This window comes from Penaeus vannamei, chromosome 43, assembly GCF_042767895.1.
Source record: "Penaeus vannamei isolate JL-2024 chromosome 43, ASM4276789v1, whole genome shotgun sequence".
In the NCBI taxonomy this organism is placed as follows: Eukaryota; Metazoa; Arthropoda; class Malacostraca; order Decapoda; family Penaeidae; genus Penaeus; species Penaeus vannamei.
The window spans coordinates 25500068-25507567 of record NC_091591.1 but is presented as its reverse complement, the minus strand read 5'-3'; the positions used below and the strand labels follow the sequence as shown (position 1 = coordinate 25507567).

At 50.0% G+C, this 7500-nt stretch overlaps 1 protein-coding gene across 8 annotated transcripts in view; it reads left to right on the top strand.

The window, feature by feature from the left end:
* Positions 1 to 7500, top strand: part of LOC113816979 (abnormal cell migration protein 10) — a 159233-nt gene that overhangs the window by 36877 nt on the left and 114856 nt on the right. The gene's annotated exons all lie outside the window — the stretch shown is intronic.

Genomic DNA, 7500 nt, shown 5'->3' with positions numbered 1-7500 from the left:
TGCCGTTAGTGGACGCTGGAAGTGCCTTTGCCTTGCGAGGCGTGCTTGGGTAAGGGCGGGCGACCGGGGGGGGGGCGATTCGTGTGCATGAATCAGAAGGGGAAAGACCGGCGGCGCTTTCAGGCGACCCATCCCTTGGCAGGCGTGGGTTTACACTTCGCTGCTAGGCCCACCCTTCACGGAAGCTTAAGAATCCCTATCACGGCGCACGGCGCTAGAATCCAGCACAACAGTGGGAAGAGTCCTGCAAGAGGGTCCTAGAGGACGACTTCGAGTCCCCCGGAACAGCGAAGGAGCGAGGCAGGCAGCCGGAGGACCATCTGGCACCCTCGTTAATCCCGGGCCAGGTCCTTGTTGTGGCGTCGGCGGCGTCGGCGCCTCTGCCCCCAACTTTTATGGTGCAACCAACAACCGGCTCACACGAGTAGGAGCCCAAAGAAGGCAGGGCGGGCTCATTCAGAGAGAAGGAAGGGGACGCACACTAGAAGAACCTCGGATAGATTTAGATGATGATGGCGATAGGAGAATAAAAATCTTTATGGCGGGGCTCGTGTGAGGCAGATGTCGCAGGATTTGAGTGATGTTTGAGGAATCAAAGGCCGTACACACTGCCATTGAGAAGAAAGAAAACGAGAAAAAGAAAGACCTTAAGTAAACCAAAGCGTCTTCGAGGAAGTAAGAGCATTTATTCCGGGTTGAGCAAACGCATGGCCGGGTAAAGTTCAGAGAGGATTTACAGTGTATGCAGATGGAGAGCGAAAAAAGTCGCAGTTCCGCTTTGTGAGGCGGATGGATTGGCTTGTGCGCGTTTGTCTTTTTCCTTTCCAACCACCGCGCCCGGGAGGAGGGAATGGCGCAGATGATAGCGTAATGTGTTTATCTGTATTCTTTTTATTTAAATCCTAGGTAAATATGTTTTTTTAACATGGAAGTACTTCTTCTATGAAAACGAAATCAGCACTCATTGCAACGCGGATCATACGGAGTCACACATACACATACAGTATCTACCTTTGCTGCCAGTCCCGCTTCCGCTCCGATGGGCTTGTCGGCGGGGATGGGACGCGGAAGGTACCCGGGTTCCATGACTGATCTCATTAGACTGTCTTGGCCTTTCAAGCAAAATTGGAATTTGTATATATATATATATATATATATATATATATATATATATATATATATATATATATATATATATATATATTATACCGTATTTATGTTGACAAATGTAGAAAAGGTATCAATGAGAATGGATATCTTCATGTATTCCTGACGAAGATATAATCGAAACCGGTCAAATATATCTCTTGTATTCTAAAGATTGCTACCTTTTCTACGTATATATATATATATATATATATATATATATATATATATATATATATATATATATATAATATAATATAATATAATATATATATATATAATATAATATTATATATATATATATATATATATATATATATATATATATATATATATATATGTGTGTGTGTGTGTGTGTGTGTGTGTGTGTGTGTTTGTGTGTGTGTGTGTGTGTGTGTGTGTGTGTGTGTGTGTGTGTGTGTGTGTGTGTGTGTGTGCACGCGAACTAGTGTTAATGTTACTTTTAGTGTTTATGGGCATGTGTCCGTTTCAGTTTACGTACAGGAAGCAGGTGGTAGTTTTCGCAGAACTGTCGCTTTTATGACCGAGTATCAGTTCGCCCAAGTGTTTTGTGCAGAATTTCGATGAGAACGAGAGAAAATAATATGTTGAATGTTACTTTTGTATTTATGTACATCCCTTGTGAGTGTTTGCGAATGTGTTAGTGCATTCATGGCTGTGTGTACTCTGCCTTGCATGCGAGCAAAAATAACCGCAGTTGCTTTTATACAGAATTTATTTATATTCTCGTTCTATTTACATTGCGATAAAGCCAGGACTCGAAGCGCATCTCCTGCGGACAAAGCGAGGGCCGCCGCGGGGACTGGCTTGGGGAGGCCTCGCTGTCTCGCGTTTGTTTGGCCAATTGAATTCCTGAAGACGTTCCAAGTTATCTTCGAAGAGGAACGTTTCTCTCCCTCCCTCCCTCCCTCTTTTCCTATCTCCCTCCCTCCCTTCCTGCCCTTTCCTCCCTTTCTCCCTTCCTGCCCTTTCCTCCCCCTCTCTTCCCTCTCCTTCCCTCCCTCCCTCCCTCCCTCCTTTTCTCCCTCCCTCCCTCCCTCCCACCCAGTCCCTCCTCAGCTCCGCCTTTGAGCGTCAACCTTTGCTCGCTCTGGCTCGGGATTTCGGGATTTGTCTTAACAAGCTAACGATGATGACTTTCCCGGCCGTGTGGGGAGAGGGGGCTGGGGGGTCCTGGGAGGTCCTGGGGGGGAGGTCATTGGGAAGAGAGGAAGGGAAGGAGAGGAGGAGAGAAAGTCGAGGGAAAGGGAGGGGAAGTAGGGGTATGGTGAGGGGCAAAGATCGTGGGGACTAGAGAAGGGAGAGAATGAAGAAAGGGTAAGAGAAAGAGAGAAATCGGGGGAAAGAGAGAAAGAGTTAGAAGGGCATGAAAGAGAAAGGGAGAAAGGAGAGGTGTTTGTATGAATTAGAGATGAGTTTGAACTACTCTCTTCGAGCGTGTCACTTCTCTCTGTCTCTCTCTTTTCTCTCTCTCTCTCTTTCTGGCGCCCGAAGGAGTCCCGAGGCAGCGAGTGCTTTTGTCAGGCACGGGCTTTTAGTGGGTCAACAGGGGCGCAGGTCGATGGCTCCTTTCGGTTCCGAGGCAATCATGCAGGGAGGCGAGGTGGGCGCTTCGGCTCTTGTTTCCGGATTTATAGCGTGCTTTTGTAATTTCTCGTTCTTAGTCGTTCTCTCTCTCTGTCTCTCTCTCTCTCTCTCTCTCTCTCTCTCTCTCTCTCTCTCTCTCTCTCTCTCTCTCTCTCTCTCTCTCTCTCTCTCTCTCTCTCTCTCTCTCTCTCTCTCTCTCTCTCTCTCTCTCTCTCTCTCTCTCTCTCTCTCTCTCTCTCTCTCTCTCTCTCTCTCTCTCTCTCTCTCTCTCTCTCTCTCTCTCTCTCTCTCTCTCTCTCTCTCTCTCTCTCTCTCTCTCTCCTCTCTCTCTCTCTCTCTCTCTCTCTCTCTCTCTTGTATGACTCCCTTTCACACTTTATCTATTTGTTTGGATATATCATAATTACTTCAGATTTGATGTAAAAGTACTAAAGAACAAATTGAATGAACAATACAAGTGAGAATAATCAAGAGAGTGAGATAAAAGAGCAACAATGCAGGTGTGCGAAGGGCAGGCGGCAGGGGAGCAGGCGACAGGTAGGCGAGGGGGGAAGGGAGAGGGCACAGGGTGGATACGGGGGCTGGGGACGGGACAGGGCGAGGGCGGAGGCTAACAATGGCGAGATGCACTCAGGGCTGCGAGCATCTCGAATGCCGGAGGGGCGCGGAGGAGAGGGGAGGGGGAGGGGGCCTTTGATCACACCGGGCTTGGGTTATGCATGGCGGGGGTGAGGGCGAGGGGTCGAGCGAGTGGTGTTGCGTCTGGTGTTCGTGGTGGTGATGCTATTGATAGCCCCTCATCCTGAAGAAAAAAAGATAAAGATCACCGTGATAATTATTATGACAGAAGTACGATAGCGGTCCTCTGCTGATTAAGCAGTGATGATGCTCATTCCAGCTGCTTGCTGGTTATATTATGGCCGCTTGTTCGACTGCTTTGCCGGGGTGCCATGGCGAGCCTGCAGCTCCCTGTTCCGTGCGGCTTCCTCCGACGGCGGCCGCGACCTCATCGATCTCCGTTCGGACGGAATTTAATAAGGTCCTCGGGCGGTGCGCTGCCGGAGACGTGTGACGGGCGGCGAGAGGGCCAGGAGTAGCGAGGAGTAGCGGAGGCATGAGGAGAGGCACTCGAGGTGTAAGGACCTCATCGGGATGCCGCTCTCTCTCTCTCTCTCTCTCTCTCTCTCTCTCTCTCTCTCTCTCTCTCTCTCTCTCTCTCTCTCTCTCTCTCTCTCTCTCTCTTCTCTCTCCCTCCCTCCCTCCCTCCCTCCCTCCCTCCCTCCCTCCTCCCTCCCCTCCCTCCCCTCTCCCCCTCCCTCCCCTCTCCCCTCCCTTCCCTCTCCCCCTCCCTCCCTTCCCTCTCCCCCTCCTTCCCTCTCCCCCTCCCTCCCTTCCCTCTCCCCCTCCCTCCCTTCCCTCTCCCCCTCCCTCCCTTCCCTCTCCCCCTCCCTCCCTTCCCTCTCCCCTCCCTCCCTCCCTCCCTCCCTCCCTTCCCTCTCCCCCTCCCTCTCCCCTTCCCTCTCCCCTCCCTCCCTCCCTCTCTCCCTCCCTCCCTCCCTCCCTCCCTCCCTCCTCCCTCCCTCCCTCTCCCCCTCCCTCCCTCCCTCTCTCCCTCCCTCTCTTCCTAAATCTGAATCAGAGCCTCCGTGAGCTGTGGCGTGGGCGGCGTCCCTCGCGCCCTCGTCCCTGCGCCAACCATCGGCCTTTTGCAGAAAGGAAATCAGCGTTGGCAAAAGCGCAGCGACGACGGCGTTATCCGGGACGTATCTGATGACCCGAAGAGCAGATTGATCATTTGAAAAGTTGATGACTTGGATGGAGAGCCATGGGGGCGGCTCACAGTGGATGCAAGTGGGCGTGCGGGCGGCCGAGGGATCGGGTGACCGGCATGCCGTGGCGGACAGAGGGTGCCATGTTTTAAGGCGGCCCCTCGACGTCCGTGGATCCGTGAAAATAAACCACCGCCCGAATAAGAAGCGCGGCTACTGGCAGGAGGACGCTGCGCGAATGGAACGGAGGAGGGTTTTTGAGACTGTTCGTTGGGGGGGGGGGGGGGATACCGCCCACAGGCCCCGGCCGGTTTTCGAAAATAACAAGCGGAGAAAGTCTAGTAACTGTCATGAGTATTTGACATTTTTCTTTTACTTTTTACACATCATACTATCAAATTGACATCATATGATCACATTTGCTGTAAAAAGCATTGATAAACGATACGTAGTCGTCATTGTGGCAGAATTGAGGAAGAGGATATAAAAGAGCAAATTTACGAAGAGAGAAATTTAGAGAGAAAGTGTGTGAGTGAGGGAGAGAGAGAGGGAGAGTGAGTGTGAGGAGAAGCAAGCACAAAAAGAGGGTCATGAGATAGGAGTTATTGATTATTTTATTTCTGCGAAGCCTTTGCCCTCAGTGGAGAACAAAAAGTTGCATCACACCCGGAAACACAGTCGATCTTCGTCCCCTTCTGCCTCCCCGCCGGTTGCATTGTCTCCTCTCTTTCCTGAGAATTTCCTTGTGTTTATTTTCCTTCCCTTTATCCCCCCCCCCTCGCGCAGCACCTCCGTAGATTTTCCTTTCCCTTCACTTCCTCTCATCATTTCCTTCGTTTTCTCTCCATCCGCCGATCTCTGGAGCACTGATCATGGCCCTCAGTGCTACGCAGACCGTGCCGTTCGAAGGAAAGGGCGCGAATTAGGATGGAAAGTGGGGAGCCTTTTGTTGCCCGCGGTTTGTTGCAGTTTATTCCTGTCGTCCTGCTGTAGTTGCAGGATACATTTGTTGCAGCCGCTTATGGTTTGCTGTCTGTGGCTTTCTGCAGGTGTCTGTCGCCCGCGCTGTCGGCGTCTCCTTCCGGCCGGACCGTTGTTCGCGCGGCTGATTGCCGGGTTGAGCGCCGCGCGGGGCGTCGCGCCGGTCTCAGCTGCGGCGAAATGACGGGCCTCGCCGCTCGGCAGCGATAACGAGCCAGGGTGACGGTGACGCTGCAACTGTTGAGAGCAGGGGAGGGGGGGGGGCTGTCCACTTCCTGGTGAACTTTTTTCGGAGGGGGAGAAAGAGGGGAACCGGGTAGGGGAGGGGGTGGAGCGAAATGTCACGCTGTTCTTGCTGATCGTGGTACAAGCGGTCCCGCGCCTGCTCGCTGAAGGTGCTTGCTGCTCTTGTGGCTGGCTTGCTTGTGGCTTTTCCTCGTTTGTTGCCGTCGCTGTATTTAGGTTTCTCTTGTGTCGTTGCAAGAATATTGGTATTGACCGAAACGAAAGCTGAAATTGCCTCTGATAAAATCGTTTCCAATCTATGTATAGAAGGGGAGAGGAGCTGTGCCAGGCACGAGCGTATGCAGTCCGCTTTGGTATTTATGGCATTATGACTTGCTTGTTTTTCAGGAGGAAGGGAGGGAGGGAAAGCGTGAGGGAGGAAAAAAGGGAGGACGGGTACCTGCAAAATTTACATCCGTGAGTAGAACACAGCATGTATAAGTGACACGGACAATTCGACGTGGCTTGAACTGATATGATCATGCATATTGGAGAAATTGGTCTATGGAAAATCCGGAAGGCACGGAGGCTCTCGGGCGCCTGGCGGGACACTAAACGGGCAAGTAGGTAGGCAGGTTATCAGATAGTGCTATATGTGGGTATTTGGTCGCCAAAGAAGTAGGATTTCTGTCGACATTGACAGACAAACAGATAGACCGGTAAAGAGGCAAAAGCAGTTTTGTTTATTTACCTATATGTATTTTTTCACCGAGTAATGTAAAGTTTCGGCTGTGAAGATGATATTAACATTTCAACTTCAAAACTTAGAACAAAGAAAAATAATCCGTAAACAAAGAATCATGTCGAAACCCAGACTCCACGACTGTTAATGTCAGAGAAACATGATCGGGACATGAATTGTATTGTGATGACACCGGAGACGCTCTCCCGCGGCGATGGATTGCGTAACGCCGGGTTGCAATCGCCCAAATGGAAGCGGTCGCTTAATGGCCTTGGAAATGTTACGGCTTGGGTGGACCGTGTCTGTGCCCAGGTTGGTTGGAAGCAAGTACCTGGGTGAAAGAAATGACTCAAGTACCTGGGTGAAAGAAATGACTCAAGTACCTGGGTGAAAGAAATGACTTAGGAAGTTCTTGGTTTAAGGCTAAGGCTGCCATTGAGGCTTACAGGGCATTGTTTGTGCCTCTGTGGATTTAATGTTTTTAGATTTTGAAAAAAGGAAATGTTTGAATGAGAATAGATCATGTTGATAAGAAAAAATGTAATTGGCCATATGATTATCGGAGTTGATAAGTTAATTAATTGGGGCTGGTGGGTTTCTGCAGCACAGTGTGTTGAGTCATTGTATAATGTTATGATACTCGGTGTGTAATATACTTCTGCGGTTTTCTAGTAGAAATTACTTTGAGGTCGTGGTGGTGTGTGTTTGCTGTTTGAGTTAGACTGAGAGGCAGAAACAAAAGAAAATGAGAGGAACAAACTAGAAGAGAGAGGGAGAATTACTTGGTGTATTTGTGTGTGTTAAACGACGAGATGCGCGTGAGAACGTCTTTGATGAGTGGTCTCCTTTGATGAAGATGCAGTTTGCGGGAAGAAGGTGCTCCTTTGCTCCTTTCGTGAGACGCTGAGGGAATGAAAGGAATTAAGTGTATGTGTGTATGCGAGTCATTGCGTATATACAGTATATTTCAGATGTTACTATTCTTTTTCGAGATGTAAAACTTCGACATCAGGAGAAAAATACGGCTAA